We start from the raw sequence: 26,008 nt of genomic DNA on the forward strand, positions 1-26,008 counted from the left end.
TTTGATTTTTAGAGTACCAAAATTTGAGAAATGTTTACAAAACACAAACTTTCGGAATCTTCGGCTTGAAGATGTGGCCCAAAACTTTGGAAATGCCTAGAATTGAACCTCGAATAAAATTGGAATATATAAATAAATTAAAATACTCTAACCTAATTTTAATATAAACAATTCTAGAATTAAAACAAATTAGAATTTTTTTATTTTATTTGATTTTTTTTTTTTTTTCATTTCAAAACACTTCACCGTCCATCTTTGCAAATGTTCCTTTGCTGAGAGACACTGTGCCAACTATCAGCCAAATTGTCGGCTATTGTGTCCATGGTGTGAGAATAACTAACCGTGGTGAATTTCTCATTAAATTACACCCCACATGCATGTCATTCCACCAATAGATGTCGCACACACTCACCACCCAAGAATAGGGGTTTTTCCATCAACCATTATTTCCGTTGGCTAGCTATTTGCAAAAGACGACGAAACAACAACACAAAAATACCGGCTAGTACTGTGCAGCGTAAATGTTGGCTTATTTCAATTTAGTTGAATTTTGAATTTGGCGCAAGACGGACGTGTGCGAGTGAAGTTGGCCGACGAACGTTGAGTGTTGAACGAATTTTTTGGTCAAAACAAAAAATATTTTTTTTTTGAATTTTGGCTAATAAGAAACAAGAAGAAAACAAAAGAAAAAAAAAAAATACAAGAAAAACAAAAATAAACGAGTGTTGTGGATATTGTTGTTGCTGATTTGAGGAATACATTAATCTCTCAAATAGTGGTCGTTGGGTGTTCTTAAAATAAGAATTCAAAAATAAAAGGTGAATTTTGAAAAAAAGAAATTAAAAATGAAGATTTTTTTGTATTTATTAGAAGAAGAAAAACAGAAACCAAACAAACACACACACACACACCAAAAAAACAGAAAATAGTGAAATGAGACAAAAATATGTGTGGAGAAAAAAATCGGTCCTCCCCCAAAAGAAATATTCAAATTTTGTGATTTCTTGGGAGCTAATTTTAAAATTAATAAAGAATTGAAAATAAAAAACACCAACAAAACTTATGATTTATGGTTAATGATAAAGATGTTATGCAGAACAAGAAAAAATGCAGTTGTTTTGAAATATATAGAAATTGAAATATAAATTTTCAAATGTATTTATATGTTTAGGATTTTGAATCTGAATCTGATTTTTAATGGAATTAACAAATGTTCTTCTTTCCAAACTATCAAAAAATGACCTTCAAATGCCTGGGTATTTCAAAATCCCTTTTTTCGTGTTTTTCTTTTTCGTTTTGAAATAAAAAATTCTTGGAATTGAGTGACAGCAAATAAGCCCGCCTAATTAATGGAGCATAAAGCAGAAGCAAAAGATGAAAAAAAATAAACATATATTTTTAGGTAGCACATGTTGCTGGAAAGGGTTGTGTGTCGAGCTGCTTCGGAACCATGCCAAAAAGGGAGCAGAAGTGCAAGAGTTGCTTTTTTATGGGGAAGTTCATTCATTCAATGAAATAAAAAGGATTCGGACAAAAATAAAAACTTGAGAAATGGAATTCAGTTCGGTCGTGCGAACTTTTTTTGCCCTCCACCATGTGAAAACTGAAATTATGGCCAAATAGTATGGCATAGAGTTCAAGGGCTCATGTGCCAAACTTAGAGAAAATACGGAGTATTTTCGTCAGTAAATGTCTACCTATTACGAACTTCAAGGTACCCATTCAGTTAAAAATGTCATCAGGTCCTTTAAAACACCTATAATTGGGTGTATTGTTCTATGGGGTCCCACTTCATAGACTGGATCTACACTTACTACAATTTCATAATATGATGCTCCAGGCTTTCCGGCTGAGAGATTGTGGTCCGGACCCTAAAATATGCCAATATAATAACCGATATCTACATATAAAGGCGTAGTGGGGTACCTGATTGACTGATTGAGGCCTGGGGTCTTCTATGAGAAGACCACAAGAAGTCTTCTATGAGAAGACCAAATGGAGTCTCCTATAAGAAGACAACCTGGGGTCTTCTATAAGAAGACCACCTGGGGTCTTTTATAAGAAGGCCACCTGGGGTCTTCTATAAGAAGGCCACATGGAGTCTTCTATGAGAAGACCACCTGGCTTCTTCTATGAGAAGACCACCTGGCGTCTTCTAAGAGAAGACCCTCTGGGGTTTTCTATGAGAAGACCACCTGGGGTCTTCTATAAGAAGGCCACATGGAGTCTTCTATGAGAAGGCCACCTGAGGTCTTCTATGAGAAGACCACATGGAGTCTTCTATGAGAAGGCCACCTGAGGTCTTCTATAAGAAGGACACATGGAGTCTTCTATGAGAAGATCGCATAGAGCCTTCTATGAGAACGCCACCTGAGGTCTTCTATGAGAAGACCAACTTTGGTCTTTTATAAGAATACCACTTGGGTCTTCTACGAGAAGACCACCTGGTCTTCTATAAGAAGACCTTCTAGTCTTCTATAAGAAGACCCCTCGGTTTTCTAAAAGGGTACTAAAATGTACTAAAAATTTAATTCTTTGTACTGGGAAAAGGGAATGAGCTAGAATTCTGAAATTTGCAGTGAGAGTCACTGATGGAGTGCAGGATAGACACACAAACGCTGTTTGAAATTTCCAACTTTAAGTTCTAAAATGGTACTAAACTTCTAAAATGGTGCCATTTGGTATTATGTGAAGGGATAGAGTTTAAAAACTTGAAATTTGGTAGGAGAATCAATGTTGGAAAGGTGACTTTGTAAATGTGTACTAAGTGTACGAACTGTACATAATGGTACTGAAATGTTGGGAATTTTGTATTGAGATCACTGTTGGTGGTAGGTTTATGGCAAAGAGGTGATTTTTGAAAATGTGTACCACAAGTGCACAAAAAGTACTAAATAGTACTATATTTGGGATTGGGTGAAAAGATAGTGCTTGAAATCTGGAATTTGGTATTAGGGCTGCTGTTTATGTGTAGCCTGGACATATGTTGGTAGTTTTGGGAAATGTTTACTATAATTTTTCGAAAAGTACTAAATTGGGTATAGAGATAGAGCTGGAAACCCAAAATTCATTATTGAGGTCTCTTGAGGATTAAAAAGTACAGTTGTGATCCTGAAATTAAATTGAATGTCACTGTTGGTGCCTGTGGTTGAGTGAATGAGCTGATTTTGGATATGGGTACTTCTAATTGTATTAAATGGTACTAAATTTGGCGTTTACTATAATTTTGATAGAGCTGGAAACCCGAAATTGATTATTGAGGTCTCTTTTGGTATCTGGGATTGCGATACGGAGGCAGTTTTGGAAATGTACGAAAAGTACTAAAATTGGTATTGGATTAAAAAGTATAGCTGTGATCCTGAAATTTGATTGGATGTCACTGTTGGTGCCTGTGGTTGAGTGAAGGAACTGGTTTTGGATATGAGTACTTTTAATTGTATTAAATGGTAATAATTTTGATAACCCTTCAATTTGGGTAACCCTTCACTCAGAAGGCTAGAATTCTCAAATTTAAAATGGCGTCTCTTGGTATATGGAATTGAGATAAGGGGGTATTAGTACTAAATTTGGTATTGGGTAAAAAATAGAGCTTAAATCCTGAATTTTAATATGGATCTCACTGTTGGCGCCTACTGTTGAAATCTAGTTTTTTTTTTTTGCAACTAGAACAAGGGGTCTTTGTTAAAATCTTGAAAATACCAAATATAGGGAGTTACCGCTATATTGGGTTCTATATTATACAATATTCAAATACGAAATTCGAAACAATTCCGGTGAATAAATCCGCAAAACGATAAAAATACCCAGAATAAGGAGATACCGTTATATGGGGGCTATGCGAAGACCTGGAAAAGCATAGGCAATTTTCTGTCACAGGCTGTAGTACCCATAAGTAAGGGCAAATTTGAAAGAAATTTGAAATACCGAATATAGGAAGGTAACGATATTTAGGAGCTACAGGAAAACCTGGACTTGCATATACAATTTTCTGTCATAGACTGTAGTACCCATTACAAACTTTCATTACGAAATTTGAATCAATTTCGGTAAACAATGTCGCTTAAATAAGCAATATGCCGAATGTGGGGAGGTACAGTTTTATGGGACCTATACCTAAACATGAACCTATATAGCCCATTTTCAATACCAGAAGTATTGCAGATCAAACACACATTTGAGTAAAATTTTATCAAACTACTTCATTTCGTTCGGAATCTAGCGTAATTTCCACAGTCGGACAGCCAGACGAAAGGACATCGCTAAATCGACATTGAATTTTATGTTGATCAAGAATATGTATGCTTTGTTGGTTCTAAAATGTATATTTCGAAGTTAGATAAACTTAATATATCCTCTAAACTATGCCGCAGGGTATTAAAAAATGTTATCTTGTGAGGAATCTACAGGTCCGCTTTCTGTTAGAAACAAGTAAAAAAACATTAAGTTCGGCCGGGCCAACATTTTAATACCCTCCACCTTAGGGTAAAGGAAACATTAGAAGAAATGTGGCAAAAACCATTAAAATGCAGAATATCGGGAGGTATCGTTATATGGGGGCTATACCAAATCGTGGACCTACACATGCAATGTTTCGCCAACGGAGCTAGAACCCATTATGAGCTACAACTACTAATTTTCAGAGAAATTCGTGAAAAAATGTGTCAAAAATCATCAAATTACCGAATATCGGGAGGTACCGTTATATGGGGGCTATACCAAAACGTGGACCTCTGCATGCAATGTTTTGCCACACGTACAGGGACCTGTTATGACCTACAAATACCAATTTTCAGACAAATCCGTGAAAAAATGTGGCATAAATCTTCAAAATACCGAATATCGGGAGGTACCGTTATATAGGAGCTATACCAAAACGTGGACCTATAATTACAATGAATCGCCACAAGAACTGGGAACCATTATGATCTACAACTACTAATTTTCAGAGAAATTCGTGAAAAAATGTGTCAAAAATCATCAAAATACTGAATATCGTGAGGTACCGTTATATGGGGGCTATACCAAATCGTGGACCCATACATGCAATGTTTCGCCACCGGAGCTGAAACCCATTATGGCCAACAAATACCAATTTTTAGACAAATCCGTGAAAAAATGTGGCATAAATCATCAAAATACCGAATATCGGGAGGTACCGTTATATGGGGACTATACCATAACGTGGACCGATATATCTCATTTTCAATACCAACCATCCTAGACACAATACAAATTGCTCTGCTAAATTTTGGTGCTCTACGTCAAATAATGTGGGCTGTGTCGTGATTTCAACAGACAGACGGACAGACAGAGGGACATAGTTAAATCGACACAGAATTTTATGCTAATTATGAATATATATACTTTATGGGGTCTACGACGAATATTTAAGGATGTTACAAATGGAATGACAAAGTTAATATATCCTCCTTTCCAAGGTGGAGGGTATAAAAAGGTGATCTGTGAAGGGTCTTTTTTTAAGAACTTCCTATAAAAACCCCAAAGTTATTCTTATAATGACCAATACGACTTCTTCCAGAAGACTTCTGAAAGAGACAGTAATTCTACCGCCTCCGATCTTTAGGCAAACTACTCTCCATGAACTTTTTTTTAATTAGAGTCAAGTAGTTGTTATAGTTGTTATTTCTGTGTGATTTAATTCAATTAATTTGTTGTTTTTATTGTTTTCTTCTTCGACCCAATATCTGAATGAATATAAAAGTTGTTGTTGTTGTTGTGGTTACACCAACCGCAAATGAAAGTGCATTTTATTGATGCACACTTCGTCCTCTTTCGTTCTTCTCTCTCTTCAAACACACACACACTCACGCACACACACTATATCATGCTATGCACCATGCCATGATGTAATCAACGAAATGCAAGAATAAAATAAAACCGAAAATAAAAAGAAAAAACAACAAAAATTATGTGAGGATGACTTCATATGCCACTTTCCAATAGCATTGAGAATCCTGCTTAATAATCGTGGCGCATCCGACATGCAGTCTCCGGGACAATGGGGCAAGGACAACTTGAAAGTTGTGGTGGGCAACAATAATTGGAGGGGCCATGAGAGGAAGATGAACGAAAGGGAGAAGTACTAAATGAAAGCTACGCACAGCATTCAAGGACATTGTTAGTGGAGTAGCTGGGAGAGGTGGTATAGTTTCATGGAGAGCCACAGAGAAAAAAGGAAACGGGGATTTCTCTTCAAAATGTTTCTGAAACATAAATGTTTTCCTTTTTTTATTGAAGAACTTTAAATACTCCTTTCATGTTTGTTTGCCTTCCATTTACAGCACATTGGTATAAGAGTGTGGTTGCAGTTGGTGTTGATGTTTGTGGCTGTGGTTGTGCCACCTCTGATTGTATCATCGTGCAACATGCAAATGCAACAACGTCTGTTTGCTGCACTTTTTTCATTGAAGTTTTGTTTTGTTTATTTTTTGTTTGCTTTTTATTTTTGTTTTTTTTCCTTCTGTTGTTGTTGGGTTTTTTAATTCACTTTGGCATAAAGTGAACACTTTTCGAGTGTGTTTGTGTCTGTGCTTTTCTTTTTGGGTTACAGGGAATGACTCACAAAAGTTTGACAATAATTTTTGGCACAGTTTTGTGGCGATTGGGGCGTCAGTTTAAAAAATGAATTTTAGTTTGCTGCACCAAAACGCCATTGCTTTAAATAGCGACAAATTTTGATGATATCAATAATTGAGAAAATGATAAATAAATGGAAATTCAACGATTTTTGAGAAAAGATTAAAAATTATTTTTGGAATTGGGATCGTTGCGGAATTTGTGATTTTTTGGAAGAAAATAGAAACACCAACTCGCCGTAGAAAGACCTTTTTTGTCTTCTATGAGAAGACCTTCAGGTATTCTATGAGAAGACTTCCAGTTCTTCTACGAGAAGACTTCCAGCTCTTCTACGAGAAGACCTCCAGCTCTTCTACGAGAAGACCTCCAGCTCTTCTACGAGAAGACCTCCAGCTCTTCTACGAGAAGACCTCCAGCTCTTCTACGAGAAGACCTCCAGCTCTTCTACGAGAAGACCTCCAGCTCTTCTACGAGAAGACCTCCAGCTCTTCTACGAGAAGACCTCCAGCTCTTCTACGAGAAGACCTCCAGCTCTTCTACGAGAAGACCTCCAGCTCTTCTATGAGAAGACCTCCAGCTCATCCATGAGAAGACCTCCAGCTCTTCTATGCGAATACCTCCAGCTCTTCTATGAGAAGACATACAGGTCTTCTATGAGAAGACCTCCAGCTCTTCTATGAGAAGACCTCCAGCTCTTCTATGAGAAGACCTCCAGCTCTTCTATGAGAAGACCTCCAGCTCTTCTATGAGAAGACCTCCAGCTCTTCTATGAGAAGACCTCCAGCTCTTCTATGAGAAGACCTCCAGCTCTTCTATGAGAAGACCTCCAGCTCTTCTATGAGAAGACCTCCAGCTCTTCTATGAGAAGACCTCCAGCTCTTCTATGAGAAGACCTCCAGCTCTTCTATGAGAAGACCTCCAGCTCTTCTATGGGAAGACCTCCAGCTCTTCTATGAGAAGACCTCCAGCTCTTCTATGAGAAGACCTCCAGGTCTTCTATGAGAAGACCAGACCTCCAGCTCTTTTATGAGAAGACCACCAGGTCTTCTATACGTCATTCCGGAATTTGTAATTTTTTAGAAGATAGAAAGACCGTAAGAAGACCTTTTGGTCTTCTATAAGAAGACCCCTTGTCTCCTATAAGGTCTTCCATGAGAAGACATTCTATTCTTCTATAAGAGGATCTTCTTGTCTTCTATAAGAAGACTACCTGGTCTTCTATAAGAAGACTACCTGGTCGTCTATAAGAAGACATTCTGGTCTTCTATAAGAAGACCTTCTGGTCTTCTATACGAATACCTTCTAGTTTTCTATAAGTAGACCTTCCTGTCTTCTATAAGAAGACCTTCTGGTCATCTATAAGAAGCCCACCTAGTCTTCTATAAAAAAGCCCACCTGATCGTCTATAAGAAGCCCACCTGGTCTTTTATACGAAGTCCACCTGGTCTTCTAAAGAAGCCCACCTGGTCTTCAATAAGAAGCCCACCTGGTCTTCTATAAGAAGCCCACCTGGTCTTCTATAAGAAGCCCACCTGGTCTTCTATAAGAAGACATTCTGCTCTTCTATAAGAAGCCCATCTGGTCTTCTATAAGAAAAGCAACTGGTATTATATAAGAAGACCTTCTGGTCTTTTATAAGAAGATTTTTTGGTCCTCTATAATTAGTCTTTCTGGTCTTCTATAAGAAGACCTTCTGGTCTTCTATAAGGAGCCTACCTGTTCTTCTGTAAGAAGCCCACCTAGTCTTCTATAATAAGCCCACCTTCTCGTCTATAAGGAGCCCACCTGGTCTTCTATACGAAGCCCACCTGGTCTTCTATAAGAAGACCTTCTTGTATTCTATAAGAGGACCTTTTGGTCTTCTATAAGAAGACTTTCTGGTCTTCTATAAGAAGACTTTCTGGTCTTCTATAATAAGACTTTCTGGTCTCCTATAAGAAGACCGTCTGGTCTTCTATAAGAAGACCGTCTGGTCTTCTATAATAAGACTTTCTGGTCTCCTATAAGAAGACCTTCTGATCTCCTAAAAGAAGACCTTCTAGTCTCCTTATTTTTACTAAATACAACAATTCACCCACTATAACACTTCCCCTGATTTCGTTCAGCCCTATTTCCCTCATTTTCCAACAAATGTTCAAGAAACCAAAATTTAAAACCACATGTTTATATTACAGCAAAATTTTAAATTTAAATCCATTCAAAATCAATTAAATGTTTGGTTTTGAATTTTGTCTTTCAGAGGGCATTGCAACACACAACAATTTGTTTACATTGAAGCACACAACAAACCCCAAAAAAAATACCACCTACATTAGGGGGAGACACCCAAAAGTAAACGAAAACTAAAACAAGAAATAAACAAAACACGAAAAAAAAAATAATTTTGTGTCTGTGTTTTGACTATTTTTTCGGTTGTAATTTATTAGACAAATTTTATAGATTTTGTAACCCTGTGTGGTTACAATAATTTATTTTAAAAGATACGGAACACCACTCCCCATTGCAAGGCGTAACACACGCCAAACATTATCCACTCCCTCCCCCTACAAACAAAATTCAAAATACAATCGAAAATATTGAAAACTAAAAATAATTTTTGAATATAAATCTAATCTTGTTATGGAACATTAATTCGGAGGAGGTATTCAACTCGAATGACTTACAGCGAATGATTCATGGAAAACGTTTAGAGGAAATTTCCCCTTTCTTTAAAAAAAGAACCTCTTGAAAGGGTAAACGCCTTGAAGATGTGTCTTTGAAGCATTTGAAAGTGAGAAATTGAAATTGGTTCTTAATTTTTTAAATATTTAAACTATTAGTTATTCTGTAGGAATATCCATTATGTATTGGGAAATCGGAACCATATGGCCAAAACATGATGGGTTGTAAGTTAAGAAACATAAAATATTTCACAGTAGATCAGTGAGTCTTCTCATAGAAGTAGGTAGGTATTTTCGTATAAGCCAAAATAAGATATGAATATTTTCTCATAGAATACCGGAAGGTCTTATCATAGAAGATATACAGGCACTCACACAGAAGACACGATGTCTTCACAGAAGTCCAGAGGGTCTTCTCATACAGGAGCGAAAAATTTCCTCAAAGAAGAGGAATAGGACTTCTCATAGCACATCAGAAGCTCTTCTCATAGAAGACAAAGAACATATTTTTTAGAAGATTCAGAAGGTTTTCTTGGAGAAGAGAATAAGGTCTTCTCGGAGAGGACCAAAAAATCTTCCCATAGAAGATGAAGAAATCTTCCCATTGAAGACCAGAAGGTCTTTACATAAAAACACCAAATTTTTCTTCAGAAGGATCTATTTCCACAGAAGTCCGAAATGTCCTCTTCTAATAGATGATCAGAAGGCTTTCTTCTCATGGCAGATAAGAAGTATGTTTCCTCCCAGAACATTGACCAAAAGGCCGTCTTCTTATAGAGATGTAGAATAAGGTCTTTTTTTCGAAAACTAGAAGAAGTTCTTCTCAGAGAAGACTAAAAGAAGGCCCCATCATAGAAGACCAAACGAAGATCTCCTCGTCGAAGTTTGTCACAGAAGACCAGGCGTTCTTCTATAAAGAATATCAGAAGGTCTTTTTCATAGTAGATCTTCTTCATAGAAGACCAGAAGGTGTTCTCCATAGAAGACTAGAAGTTCTTCTCATAGAAGACCAGAATTTCTTCATAATAAAAAGACGAGGAGGTCTTCTTCATAGAAGATCAGAAGACCTTCTTCAGGTATTGGAGAGCATAGAAGACCCAGATAGTCTTCTCATAGAAGATTTCTTCTCGGAGAAGACCTAGAAGTCTTAGAAACATTGGTCAGAAGGTCGACTTCTTATAGAGAACTAGAATAAGGTCTTCTTTTCGAAGACGAGAAGAAGTTCTTCTCAGAGTAGACTCTAAGAAGGCCCCCTCATAGAAAACCAAACGAAGGTCTCCTCATCGAAGTCCAGAAGAAGGACTATTAACAGAAGACCAGAAGGTCTTTTCATAGAAGAGCAGAAGGTCTTCTCATAGAAGACCACTACGTCTTCTGATAGAAGACCAGAAGGTCTTCTTAACAGAATACGAGGCGGATTTCTTCATAGAAGACCAGAATGTATTCTTATAGAATACGAGTCTTCTTTGTAGAAGAAGTTCTTCTTTTTCTGCTATTGGAGAGCAGAAGGTCTTCTACTATGGGAGAGCAGAAAGTATTCTGACATAGAAGAGCAAAATGTCTTCTGCCATAGAAAAACAGAAGATCTTCTGTCATAGAAGAGCAGAAGGTCATCTGCCATAGAATACTAGAAGGCCTTCTGTTATAGAAAATCAGAGGGTTTTCTGCTATAGAAGACCGGATGGTCTTCTTCTGTAGAAGACGAAAAGGTCTTCTTCTATAGAAGACGAGAAGGTCTTCTACTATAGAGGACGAGAAGGTTTTCTTCTATAGAGGACGAGAAGGTCTTCTGCTATTGAAGAACTGGTCTTATTCATAAAAGACCAGATGGTCTTTTTCATAAAAGGCCAGATGGTCTTCTTTGTAGAAGACTGGAAGGTCGTCTTCATAGTAGGCCATAAAGTCTTCATCATAGAAGACCAGAAGTTCTTCTTCGTGGAAGACCAGAAGTTCCTCTTCATAGAAGACCAGAAGGTCTTCTTCATAGAACACCAGAAGGTCTTCTTCATAGAACACCAGAAGGTCTTCCGGAGGTCTTCTCATAGAAGACGAGGCGGTCTTCTTATAGAAACTAGGAGGTCTTCTCATAGAAGACGAGGAGGTCTTCTCATAGAAGACGAGGAGGTCTTCTCATAGAAGACGAGGAGGTCTTCTCATAGAAGACGAGGAGGTCTTCTCATAGAAGGCGAGGAGGTCTTCCCATAGAAGACGAGGAGGTCTTCCCATAGAAGACGTGGAGGTCTTCCTATAGAAGACGAGGAGGTCTTTTCATAGAAGACGAGGAGGTCTTTTCATAGATGACGAGGAAGTCTTCTCATAGAAGAACTGGGGATCTTTTCAGAAGACCAGTGGATTATTTCTATAAGAAGATCTCCAGAATTTTGGATTTTTTTTTTTTTTTTTGTATTGGGAATTTCATCCCCTAACACCTTGTAGTTTCCATCCCTCTACCAAAACTCCAAATTGCTTCACATACCTTATCAAATGCTTAACCCTCAAACGAAACTTTAATGGAATGCAGTTAATCAAATTTAGCCACAAAAATTCCCTTGAAACATTACCATTCGTCTGGCTGACATCAAAAGCTCGACTGCAATTAAAACCAGGAAAAGTAACGGAAGTCTTCCTCCCCGCCACAAACCGTTCCATAACGTGTCGGATTGTTATAAATCGAATTCATTTACATTCCAGAAACGAAAGACTCCTGTGAACAACCCTTATTTGCCGACAATCGGCATATCCTGGCAAACGCAATTAGAAATGTGCATCAGGGGAGTGGGGAAACACGGGAGTGTCCTCTTATCAACAAAACAGCCGGTGTCTGGCCGGACAACAACAACCCTTAAAATGCAAAAAAAAAAAAACGCAGAACATAAAAGAATGTTACGCACTAAAGTTATTCCGAGTGCGTTTCGTTGTTTTGTCAAAAACTTTACTAACTTTTGAATGGGCCGGGGAAGGCATAGCGTTTGAGGTGGAATTTTAAGGATATTTTTTTGGATGGGAAGGAAAGTGAAGCTTAAAACAGGGTGGCTACTGTTAAAGTTTGTACACAATTGCAGAACTGTTGCTCTCATATAAGAGAAACTTCTAGTTTTTAATGGCGTTTTCTGATTGATGACCAACAAGTTTTCACCTTTCCTTTTTTTGATACTTTCCAAATTGAGGAAAATTTCGTTTCGAATCTCACCTCACCTGTCCCCTTCAAAGAAACTATGGAAAATCCCCTCCCCAAAACCATGCACAGTTTCCCATACATTCTTTAAAATCACACCACCATTTCCGTGCGCTTTTTAGTCAGTCAAAAAGAATTCAAAACAGCATGGAAATGTGCGTTCATTAATTGACCGCAGATTAGGTCATGAGGGTGTGTCAGAGCCGATTTAATTGAACAACAACTAAATAACGACGACACTATTGCAGACAACAAAAAACATTTATTTGTAGCTCTTCGGTCTCGCCTCTTCTTCAACAGTTCCAACTACGCGATAGACAAACATGTCTACAAATCGCGATGTCTAAAAAATAAATAAAATTATTCTAATTTATTTCGGAATTTTTGGTGCCACTGAAAAACACACTAACAACAAAAACCATTGTTGTTGTTTGTTTATGTAGTTCAACGTTGGAGTTCAGCTTTTACAATTGATTCCCATCTGAAATTGTCATTCTGTTGAACAAAAAAATGCGTCGCACTTTCGTCTGAAGTAGTAACTGACAGATGTACATAGAATGGGCCTTTCGTCGAATGCAAATCAATTTTGAAATCAAGGCACGTAAAGTTCTGGCGCAGAACAATAAATGTGTTGATAACTGGTGTTGCATTAACGACGTGTTTTCTCCCAAGTTAGGCTGCGCATGCGCATGGGTCGGTTTTGTATTTCAAGCACAGAATGCACTTTCATTTCGAAGAACAGTTGCAGTGCAAGTTTTATGAAACGGATATAGCAAATCAAACTCAATGACAACTTAGTCTTCCTATAGAAGATCAGTAGGTCTTCTTGCCGAAGAAGGTTAGTAGGTTTTCTGCCAAGATTACCAGTAGATCTTCTTTAAAAGGGCATTTTATCCTCTCATAGATGCTAATAACTTTCCTTTAAAGAAGATAACGTGGTTTTCCTTTAGAAGCCAAGAAGATCTTCCCATAGAAGATAGACCTAACAATATTCCCGCAGAAGACCAAAAGTTCTTGTCCTAAATAATATAAATGAGTTATCATGGGACTTCACAAGAAGCTGTCAAAAAGAGCCAAATATTTTCTCAAGCAACAGAAATTATTCTTTCCAAAGGAGGCTAGACCTGATGTGGTTTCCATAAACAGTATTCATATAGAAACCCAAATATGTTCTTATAGAAGACATTCTATAATTTGTAGAAGACAAGGAGGCATTCTTAGGGAAAGGAAAAAGAAAAAAGTTCTCCTCATGGAAGAAGACCTGATAATACTTGGCTCTTCTATCAAAAGTCTTTGGGGTCTTCTCTAAGAAAATATTTGGATCTTCTGTCTTCTATGACCTTATTATAAACTTCTTCCATGAAGAGATCATGTGCTGTTCTTCTATGGGAACACCTTCCTCTGGTATTCGATGGATGACCTTCTGGTCTTCATAAGATACATTTTTTCCTGCCTACAGTGAGAAGTCCTTCTTCAGATGAAAAAAATCTTCTTCTGGTCACCTATGAGGAGAAAGTCAAGTCTTCTGTAAAATAATTTCTTGCTACATTTCTTTAAAGAACAACTAGTGGCTTCGATTTGGGGAGCTTATAGTCCGAATCATAAAAATCCCTTCTGGTCTTCTAGGAGAAGATCTTCAGGTCTTCTTCTGTGGGAAGTCTTTCTGGTGGCTTATATGATGGATGCCATGTGATCCTTCTTCTATGAAGAAGACCTTCTGGCCTTGTGTGAAGGAGACCTTCTGGCCTTCTATAAAGAAGACCTTCCGAACTTATATTAAGAAGACCTTTTGGTCCTCTTTGAAGAAGACTTTATGGTCTTCTATGAAGGAGATCCTCTGGCCTTCTATGAAGAAGACCTTCTGGTCTTCTGTGAATAGAACTTCTGCCCTTCTATGAGAAGACCTTCTGTCCTTCTATGATAAAACCTTCTGTAAAGAAGACCTTCTGGCCTTCTATGGAGAAGACATTCTGGCCTTCTATGGATAAGGCCTTCTGGCCTTCTATGGAGAAGACCTTCTGGCCTTCTATGGAGAAGACCTTCTGGCCTTCTATGGAGAAGACCTTCTGGCCTTCTATGGAGAAGACCTTCTGGCCTTCTATGGAGAAGACCTTCTGGCCTTCTATGGAGAAGACCTTCTGACCTTCTAGGGAGAAGACCATCAGCTGCTCTTCTCTAAGAAGTAGACCTTCTGTCTTTTATCAAGAAGGCCTTCTTGTCTTCTATGAAAGAGACCTTCGGAACTTCTATGAGGAAGACCTTCTGGCCTTCTATGAAGAAGACCTTCTGGTCGTCAATGAAGAAAACCTTCTGGTCTTCTATGAAGAAGACCTTCTGGTCGTCAATGAAAAAGACCTTCTGGTCTTCTATGGCGAAGACCTTCTGGTCTTCTATGGCGAAGACTTTCTGCTCTCTATGGCGAAGACCTTCTGCTCTTCTATGGCGAAGATCTTCTGTAAGAAGATCTTCGGGCCTTCTAGGGGAAGATCTACTGCTCTTCTTTGCGGTACATTTTAAGAAGACATTTAAGTCCTTGTAATTAGGGATGATAACCTAGTGTTTTTTCCCCGACTGCTCTTTTTGAAGAACTTTTAGTCGTTTATTTGAAGACCACTTTATTTTTTTAAATGAAGACTTTTTGCTATGATTTTCTAAGAAAAGCTCTTCTATGAGAAGACCGGGTGAGGTCCTATGATATTTTCTCACAGAATACAATAAGGTATTATTAAAGAATACCACAATATTTTCTTTGTAAAAACCAAACCATAAACTTCAAAATTCCTCTTTATACACCGCCCTGCGTTTTTTATTTCAGCAGACCATTTGTTTATCTAAAGACCATTGTTACCTTAATGACTTGACAATTTACAGAAAACAAAAAAAAAAATAACTTCAAACCAAATTACAAAAACCGAATTAATTAAACAAAATCCGGAACTCAAACCAAAAAAGAAAAAAAAAACTAAATACCAAATTACATTTTGACAATGAAAAACGCTAAACAATCACTGAACCATTATAAGTTTAGCAAGCGAGCGAAAAAAAAAATGAAAAAGCTGATGTTGGCAGCTGATAAAAATTATGAATATTACATTAGAGTAGGCAGTTGGACAGGCCGCCAGGCAGGCAGGCAGGAATAGAACGAGCATAGGCCGTTGTCGCTTTGGTTGTTTGGTGAATAGAAGAATCGTTTGGCAAGACCTGTATCCAAATGTGGATGACATCATCCGCGTCATCATCATCATCATAATTCAACACACACCAAAAACAACAACGCCACACGCAACTACTGACACCTCCAACGAGACATAGATAGACGCTCGCTGTTTTTTTTCGCTCTTGAATGGTTTTTTTGGCATGGTTGACTCGATTTTAGTTTTTATTTTGGTTTTTCGTTTTTTTTTTTCTGTTGCCACGGTTACAACAATCCATAGACCACATTCGAAATATACATATCTATATATGCCAAAATAAAATCATATTATTAATATTAAACAATATATGTATATATGGAACTTGGGCAAATGTTTGAACAACGGGGATGAGACGCCATGCCAAAGAACGAAAAAAACGAAAACAAATCAAAACCGAAACTAACAAAACACACAAAATACCATCAGATTCATTAATACAAAAACAAATATATTCAACAAAATAAGACGTAGAATAACAAGAACAACAATATATCAATATATCCTAATGGCATAACAACAAACAAACTGGGGGGTAGCAGAATGGCAGGGGGAAAGAAATAGGGCTAGACCAGAAAATAAAACTTATTCGAAAAACACTGAATAACTTTAAAGGGATTTGAATCCTAGAAAACACTTTGATATGATTCATTTTGTTTTCGAATAGGTTTTGAGAAAGAAAAACTTACTACTAAAAAAAACTTGTGGACAAAAAATCCATCACTACAAAAACAAAACTTTGCTGTGAAAAAGATCTGCCAATAGAACTTGAGTCGAACCTGGAGAGTTTCTAGTGTATAATTCGCATATTCTAATTTGCAATAAGTTCGAAATATATACTACTTTCCAGAGAACGGCCCTTGTAAGCCATCATCCACACCAAATATGCCTGATGAGCCGCTTAACCAACGGCGAAACGCGTCGCATAGTGGTGAGTGTGTGATAGTGTCTATCTGGCTTTCCTTTTCACTGCAAATTTCAGATCATTAAGCTCGTCTCGAAAGAGAAAACAAACACTTAAGTCAACAAAGTCTTTGTTGATAAAAAAGTTCAAACATAAAAAATCCCTGTATTGCAGTAGAAACTCCAGGTTCGAATAACCTTATATTTCCAACAAGTGCAGTAACCCTTTACAGAAAAAAGTTTCCCAGAATATCAATTGCGCAGTCATAAAAACATATTAAATAATCCTTTCCCAAAATAATATAGGGTTGGAATTTGGTACACAGTGGCATGAAAGCACAAAACATTTAGAAAACTTAAAACAAAACTTCACAAGAAGACCAGAAAGTCCTCTAATAGAAGACCAGAAGGTCTTCTAATAGAAGACCAGAAGATCTTCTCATAGATGACCAGAAGGTCTTCTCATAGAAGGCCAGAGGGCCTTCTTATAAAATACCAGAAGGTATTCTCATAGAAAACCAGAAGGTCTTCCTATAAAAGGACAGAGGGTCTTCTCATAGAAGACCAGAAAGTCTTCTCATAGAAGAATAGAAGGTCTTTTCATAGAACAGTCGAAGGTCTTCTCATAGAAGACCAGAATGTCTTCTCATAGAAGACCAGAAGGTCTTTTCTATTCATAGTAAACCAGAAGGTCTTCTTTTCTCATAGAAGACCAGAAGATCTTCTCATAGAAGACCTGAAGGTCTTCTCATAGAAGACCAGAAGGTCTTCTCATAGAAGACCAGAAGATCTTCTCATAGAAGACCTGAAGGTCTTCTCATAGAAGACCAGAAGGTCTTCTCATAGAAGACAAGAAGGTCTTTTCTTTTCATAGTAAACCAGAAGGTCTTCTTTTCTCATAGAAGACCAGAAGATCTTCTCATAGAAGACCTGAAGGTCTTCTCATAGAAGACCAGAAGGTCTTCTCATAGAAGACCAGAAGATCTTCTCATAGAAGACCTGAAGGTCTTCTCATAGAAGACCAGAAGGTCTTCTCATAGAAGACAAGAAGGTCTTTTCTTTTCATAGTAAACCAGAAGGTCTTCTTTTCTCATAGAAGACCAGAAGATCTTCTCATAGAAGACCAATAGGTTTTTTCATAGTGAAGGTCTTCTCATAGAAGACCAAGAGGTCTTCTCATATAAAACAAGAAGGTCTTCTCATAGAAGAGCAGAGTAGCTCTTCTCATAGAAGAGCAGAGTAGCTCTTCTCATAGAAGAGCTGAAGGTCTTCTCATAGAAGACCAGAACGTGGTCTTCTCATAGAAGACCAGAACGTGGTCTTCTCAAAGAAGACCAGAAGGTGGTCTTCTCATAGAAGACCAGAAGGTGGTCTTCTCATAGAAGACCAGAAGGTGGTCTTCTCATAGAAGACCAGAAGGTGGTCTTCTCATAGAAGACCAGAAGGTGGTCTTCTCATAGAAGACCAGAATGTGGTCTTCTCATAGAAGACCAGAAGGTGGTCTTCTCATAGAAGACCAGAAGGTGGTCTTCTCATAGAAGACCAGAAGGTGGTCTTCTCATAGAAGACCAGAAGGTGGTCTTCTCATAGAAGACCAGAAGGTTGTCTTCTCATAGAAGACCAGAAGGCGGTCTTCTCATAGAAGACCAGAAGGCGGTCTTCTCATAGAAGACCACCAGAAGGTCTTCTTCTCATAGAAGACCACCAGAAGGTGGTCTTCTCATAGAAGACCAGAAGGCGGTCTTCTCATAGAAGACCACAAGAAGGTCTTCTTCTCATAGAAGACCACCAGAAGGTCTTCTTCTCATAGAAGACCATCAGAAGGTCTTCTTCTCATAGAAGACCGCCAGAAGGTCTTCTTCTCATAGAAGACCACCAGAAGGTCTTCTTCTCATAGAAGACCAGAAGGTCTTCTTTTCATAGAAGACCAGAAGGTCTTCTTCTCATAGAAGACCAGAAGGTCTTCTTCTCATGGAAGACCAGAAGGTCTTCTTCTCATAGAAGACCAGAAGGTCTTCTTCTCATAGAAGACCAGAAGGTCTTCTTCTCATAGAAGACCAGAGGTCATCTTCTCATAGAAGACCAGAAGGTCTTCTTCTCATAGAAGACCAGAAGGTCTTCTTCTCATAGAAGACCAGAAGGTCTTCTTCTCATAGAAGACCAGAAGGTCATCTTCTCATAGAAGACCAGAAAGTCTTCTTCTCATAGAAGACCAGAAGGTCTTCTTCTCATAGAAGACCAGAAGGTCTTCTTCTCATAGAAGACCAGAAGGTCTTCTTCTCATGGAAGACCAGAAGGTCTTCTTCTCATAGAAGACCAGAAGGTCTTCTTCTCATAGAAGACCAGAAGGTCTTCTTCTCATAGAAGACCAGAAGGTCTTCTTCTCATAGAAGACCAGAAGGTCTTCTTCTCATAGAAGACCAGAAGGTCAACTTCTCATAGAAGACCAGAAAGTCTTCTTCTCATACAAGACCAGAAGGTCTTCTTCTCATAGAAGACCAGAAGGTCTTCTTCTCATAGAAGACCAGAAGGTCTTCTTCTCATAGAAGAGCTGAAGGCCTTCTTCTCATAGAAGAGCTGAAGGTCTTCTCATAGAAGAGCTGAAGGTCTTCTCAAAGAAGACCAAAAGGTCTTCTCAAAGAAGACCAAAAGGTCTTCTCATAGAAGAGCTGAAGGTCTTCTCAAAGAAGACCAGAAGGTCTTCTCAAAGAAGACCAGAAGGTCTTCTCATAGAAGGCAAGAGCTGTATGTCTTCTCATAGAAGACAAGAGACTCACACAAGAGCTAAAGGTGCTCTCACTGAAGAGGTTAAATTCTTCTCACAGAATGGCAGACAAGCTCTTCTCACAGAAGAGCAGACAAGCTCTTCTCACGAAGAGCAGACAAGCTCTTCTCATAGAATAGCAGACAAGCTCCTCTCATAGAAGAACAGACAAGCACTTCTTATAGAAGAGCAGAAACTCTTGTCGTAGAAGAATCAAAGTCCTTTTAATAGAAGAGCAGAGAGCAGAAGGACTTCTAATAGGAGATCCGAAGATCTTCTTATTAGAGGCCAGAGTTTTTCACCTAGAAAACCAGAATTTTTTCTCATAGAAGACCGAAGAGTCTTCTTATAGTCCGAAAAGGTCAGGGTGTTTCTTTAGGAGACCAGAAAGTCCTCCTTTAGAAGAAATGTATGTGAAATATATTTCAAGTTTTATTTCCAATTTTGTAATCTTATCCTTGAGTATGTGAGCTTCATGTCCTGGCTTATCCTTTGTAACATGACACCCTACCCCCAAATAACCTTCACCACAACCTTAGTCATCCTAAACATCCCTTAGCATTACTGCTCCGTCATAACAAACTATGCCAAAGACAAATGTGAAAACGACCCTCATTGCTCGTCGTAAGAAAACACAATTGCGACGCAGTGTCTACTCCGACCATTAATATTCCAAATTATTTTCCTTGTTTTTATAGTTTAGTGTGTCAGTCAGTCATTCAGCCAGTCAGACTGCTTGGAGGACAAAATTACAAGGAAATCGAAGACACAACAAAATTCTTCGGAAAAACTAGGACATTTTCTTTTGCTGTTTACACATTCCAGCGGGGTATAGGGCAACATGAATGGCGGTGGAAGGAAGAGGAAGTAAAAAAGAGGAAATTGCTTTGATAATATATTTATTTTACTTGGCGGTGAGTCAGAGGGAAAAATGAGTTTTTGAAGATGAAGGAAAAAGAAAGGCAGAATTTTTTGTTGATTTATGAAGGACAGGAGATTTATTGGCTATTTATGCGGAGATGAGAGATTGCTCTGAGGAAATTTTCATGAATCAGTATTTCGGATGAGCATTCTTCAGCATTTATCGAATCCTGATTCATGCATCCTGTTAAAAATTAAGACCATTCATTGTTTTTACTCCAAAAGCGTTGTTGATTTCGCTTTGGTTGGGAAAGATACCATGACGCTATCCACCACAAAAAAAAAATAATTATTAAAACAATTCTCCAAACCCAAATCAAATTTGATTTTTTTTTTCAAAAACATCTCATAATTGAGTATCATTAGGTTTAATCCCCAGAAAAGATACCATTTCAAATCTCATCTTCCAAACGCCGTGATGAAAGGCAATTCCCAAGCTAATTAAAAAGTTCCAACCACAAAGCAAAGCGTCCCGAAACTCGCTTTTTTTTTGCCCCCATCACAAAAACAATACAAAAAACCAGAATTCTAAGGCACAACATTATTTTCCGTTTATTTGTTGTTGTTTGTTGTAATTGCCTTTGTTGTTGCTGTCATTAATGTACTTCAAACGCTCATCAAATGCTTTGTGGTGTCATAGAGGCTTCCTCGATACGTCGTCATTTAGCGGGAGGTAGCATCAATGGCAGACACACAATAACGTCATCGTCGTCGTCATCATCATCTGCAGCATCGCTCACATCTTAACAAGCCAACCGAAAGGAAACTTTAATAGCTGAAGTAGTGGCACACAGAAGATACTCCAATAAAAACAAAACGACAACAACAACCACATAAACAACAACAAACACAAAAACTTGTGTGAATTTCCTTAAATGTCTAATATGGTCATAACCAGTTCTTACCTACTTTTTTGAGAGTGAGCGCAAAATGAAGCGATTCAAGCTTAGGTGTCGGCTGAACCTAAGTTGACTTAGAGGTACCCTATTTTGGGGTTGGGTGATAATGACAGACGAGCAAACTTCGAACAACATGATGGGAATTTTGAAACTTGAGCTAGTTTGATTGGGGAGTACATTTTTTGAAAACGCTTTTCAGATAAAACGTATGAAACAAGTGGAGGGTACCAAAAATCTGTCATTTTTGCCAAGATGGCGAGGGTAGTACCAAAACGTGTGCTTTTGATATAATTTGTAGCGAATGCATTGATAAGGTAAAATTAATAGGGAAAATAGTACTACATTTGAAAATTTGGTACTAAATTTCGTACCAAGGAATATTACCGTACCATAGAAATATTAAATTAAATATTTCTAGACGAGCTGAAGGTAGCCTCTTAATTTTCATAGAAGCCCCGAAGCGAGTTTTTATAGTTAGGGACGTCTATAAAAACTCGCTTCGTGAGTCATTATTTACGCCTTGAGTGGAGCCTATAAAAGCCCTGAAGGGAGTATTTATAGACGAACCGATTTGAGCCCTTATAAAAGTCTTGAAGGGACCCTCTAAAGACGAGCTTGAGATAGTCTTTACAGAGGAGCTTGATTTAGTATTTAATTGCCTGTTGTACGTTGTTAATTGTTGTTGTACGAGCTGGAGGGAGTCTTTTTAGAAAAGCTGTGGGTAATCTTTATAGAAGAGCTGGAGGCAGTCTTCAATAACCAGTTGGAGGTAGTCTTCAAAGACTAGCTGTAGGTAGTCTTCATAGAAGAGCTGTAGATAGACTATAAAGACAACCTCCAGCTAGTCCTTGAATACTGTCTCCAGCTCGTCTTTATAGAAAAGCTGGAGGTAGTCTTTAGATGCTACCTGTGGGATGTCATAAAGACGTCCTGAAGGCAGAGGAGTTGAAAATTTTATAAGCGAGCTAAATGACGAGTCTTTACAGACAAGCTGGAGGTACTCTTTATAGACGAGCTGGAGGAAGATTTTAAAGATGCCAAAAAGGGAGTCGAGCTAAAGGATGTGTGTATAGGCGAGTTAAATGATGAGTCTTTATAGACGAGCTGTAGGTAGTATTTATAGACGATCTGGAAGCAGTCTTCAAGGACTAGCTATAGGTAGTCTTCATAGACGAGCTGGATGTAGTCTTCAAGGACTAGCTGTAGGTAGTCTTTATAGACGAGCCATAGATAGTCTTCATAGACGAGCCATAGATAGTCTTTATAGACGAGCTGGAGGTGATCTTTAAGGACTAGCTGGAGGTTGTCTTTTTAGAAGAGCTGGAAGTAGTCTTTAAAGACGTCCTGAATGAAGAGGAGCTGACGATTTTATAGGTGAGCTAAATGTCGGGTGTTTATAGACGAGCTGGATGTAGTTTTTATAGACGAACTGGAGGGAGTCGTCATAGACGAGCAAAGGAAGGGGGTCTTCATAGTCAAGCTGAAGGAGGAAGTTCATGCTCGAACAGAGTGAAAGAATCTTCATATACAACCCAAGGAAAAGAGTCTTCATAGACGAGCAGACGGAGAGAGAATAGTGGAAAGGGAGATTCATAGATGAGCAGAGAGAAGGAAGGTTTCATAAACGAGGGTCTTCAAAGACAAACAGATGAAAGGAAGTTTGCGCCCACGGGCAGGAGAAAGGAAGATTTCATAAAAGACCTGAAGAGGGAGTCTTCATATACGAGTCGAAGGAAGGGGTCTTCATTGAGAAGCAAACTCCTTCCCCGTATTTCCGTACGAGCAGAGGAAAGGGAGACTTTATAGACAAATTGAAGGAAAGGGGTTCCATTGCAAAGGAAATTTTCATAGACGGGCGCAGCCTTCATAGACGAACTAAAGGCGCAGCCTTCATAGACGAACTAAAGGCGAAGCCTTCATAGACGAACTGAAGCTGCAAGTACATAAGAAGCCTGAAGTCATGGCTAGGCATATTTTGTAACATTTCATAAAGGAAGTACAGAGCCGCACTAAAATCCTGCCGTCATTATCCATTATAAGTTGACATTAATATGCCTAGCCTTGACTTCAAGCCTTTTATGTACTTGCACCCTAAAGGCGAAGCCTTCATAGACGAACTGAAGACGGAGTCTTCATAGACGAACTGAAGACGGAGTCTTCATAGACGAGCTGAAGAGGGAGTCTTCATAGACTTCATAAACGAACTAAAGGCGAAGCCTTCATAAACGAACTAAAGGCGAAGCCTTCATAGACGAGCTAAAGGCGAAGCCTTCATAGACGAGCTGAAGGCGAAGCCCTATATAGACAAGCTGAAGGCGAAGCCTTCATAGACAAGCTGAAGGTGAAGCCTTCATAGACGAGCTGAAGGTGAAGCCTTCATGGACAAGCTGAAGACGAAGCCTTAATAGACGAACTTAAGGCGAAGCCTTCATAGACGAACTAAAGGCGAAGCCTTCATAGACGAACTAAAGGCGAAACCTTCATAGACGAACTAAAGGCGAAGCCTTCATAAACGAACTGAAGGTCTTCATAGACGAACTGAAGGTGAAGCCTTCATAGAAGAGCTGAAGCCGAAGCCTTCATAGAACAGCTGAAAGCGAAACATTCATGGACGAACTGAAGGCGAAGCCTCCATAGACTAACTTAAGGCGCAGCCTTCATAGACGAGCTAAAGGCGAAGGCTTTATAGACGAGCTGAAGGCGAAGCCTTCATAGACGAGCTGAAGGCGAAGCCTTCATAGACGAACTGAGGGCGAAGCCTTCATAGACGAGCTGAGGCCGAAGCCTTCATAGACGAGCTGAGGCCGAAGCCTTCATAGACGAGCTGAGGCCGAAGCCTTCATAGACGAGCTGAAGGCGAAGTCTTCATAGACGAGCTGAAGGCGAAGACTTCATAGAAGAGCTAAAGGCGAAGTCTTCAGAGAAGAGCTAAAGGCGAAGTCTTCAGAGACGAGTTGAATGGTGAGTCTTCATAGACGAGCTGAAGGCGAAGCCTTCATAGACGAGCTGAGAGCGAAGCCTTCATAGACAAGCTGAAGGCGGAGTCTTGATAGACAAGCTGAAGGCGGAGTCTTGATAGACAAGCTGAAGGCGGAGTCTTCATAGACGACCTGAAGAGAAGGGAGACTTCATTAACCAACAGTGGGGATGGAGTCTTTGTAGAGGGATAAAACCTTCAAATACAAGGTGACACAAAATCTTCTTTGACATAACCTATCTTGGAACATGAAGTTAGGTGTTGCTAAAAATGTTACGACGCGTTAAGGGTGGTATCCGCTCACCTTGGAAGAGATTTCCTATATAATTTATATTGATCAGAAGAAATGGACGGATATATAATACTTTTGATAACAATTTTTCTATGTTTTAAGTTTGGATTTAGATTCCATGTCTCTAGGAACACATTTTTTTCATTTGGACATTTTGGAGTTTTAAAGGTAATTTCCAACTTTATAACAGGTCCCAAACACTTACCCCATTTTCGTAGTACCCCATATTAAAAGAAGAGTTTTTTGTTTACAATTTTCCTTTTTTGTGTTTTTCTGCTGCTCTGACAGTTCTGCTTGTCTTCTTGTTTCTTTTATTTTTTGTGTCATACTTGGAGGCCAGAAAACTTGGTCGTTACTTGTTTTTTTTTTTCTTGTTGTTGTTGTTGTATGTCACTCTTTTATGGCCATTGGCTGTTTGACAATTGTATTGTTGTTGTCATTGTTGCTTCGGCTTCGGCTTCCACTGCAGCTGTTGCTGTTATTGTTATTTATTCTCATGAAATGATTTTGAACTTCAACTTGAAAAAAAGAACGAATAATGTTTTCAAAACATTACCCCTCTCCAAAAGGAGAGATACAAAACAAAAACAAAAAACAATGGCCAAAGACAATGGCAAATAACTTGAAACTTGTTAAAGAAAAAACGAAACAAACAACGACAACAATTTGAAAAAAGGAGTTTGCAGAGGTTAAAGGCTGTACCCATCATCATTGAGCCATTGTAAGAATGGGCTTTTTTTGTTCTTCTTGGCGTTGAATCACAACAACGAACGCATTACCCCTGCCCTCTTTGTTTAGTGGGGGTATTTGAAAGTGTCAAGAGAGAGAGAAAAAAAGAGAAGAGGAAGAAGCATAGAATTGCTATAACCGGATTTCAGTTGTTTGATGCGGTCGATTATTGTCTGCGCCAATTGTTGCATATCAAAGAAAGAAAAAGGATACACAATGGACGTGATGGCATCCATGGCAGGAACCATTACGAAGAAAAAAAACAAAAAGAAGGAAAGAAGTGAAACAAACACCAAACCTGGATCTTAGTATGAAAGGGTGAAACAATGATTGCTTTTGAGTTGCAAGTTCTAAGAAATAATTGTTGAAGTTGGAGGAAATGTTTGATGTTGACATTTTCGTGATTAGCTTGGCTTGTGATGGGATAAATGATGTAAAAATTTATTTGAAGTGTTTTTGTTTTTTTTTTACTTTTTCGTGAGGGATTAGAAGGCCTAATAGCATGATCTATTAGAGTTTAACTTTTATCAAAAATTTTGGAAGACTTTTAGAACTGCAGTTAAGCACCTTTTAGAACATTTTTTATGGGCCAAAGGGACCATTGTTTTGGATTTTAAAAAAATTATATTTTTAAGGAAAATCACGGCTATAGTAAGGATTGAAATAGGCTACAATCGTGATTTGGAAAACACATTTTTTTACCCTCCACCATTTTATGAAGGGTATATTAGCTTTGTCATTCCGTTTGTAACTGCTCGAAATATTCATAATAGGCCCTACAAAGTATATATATTCTGGATCAGCGTAAAATAGGCAGGTTAAGTATTGCAAGATCTTAATGGGTACTACAACCTATGGCAAAAAATTTCGTATGCTGGTTTACGTCTTCTTATAGCCCCA

The 26,008-nt window shown here is 38.4% G+C and overlaps 1 protein-coding gene across 1 annotated transcript in view; it reads left to right on the forward strand.

Moving 5' to 3' along the window:
• The first annotated feature begins 547 nt into the window (after positions 1–547).
• The window catches only part of LOC101895892 (uncharacterized), a 76,779-nt gene continuing 51,318 nt past the window's right edge, over positions 548–26,008 (forward strand). The window contains exon 1 of the mRNA XM_005180743.4: positions 548–818. The gene's annotated coding sequence lies outside the window, so the exon portion shown is untranslated. The remainder of the gene's footprint in view (positions 819–26,008) is intronic.

The sequence above is a fragment of the Musca domestica genome, unplaced genomic scaffold (genome assembly GCF_030504385.1).
Source record: "Musca domestica strain aabys unplaced genomic scaffold, Musca_domestica.polishedcontigs.V.1.1 38, whole genome shotgun sequence".
NCBI lineage: Eukaryota > Metazoa > Arthropoda > Insecta > Diptera > Muscidae > Musca > Musca domestica.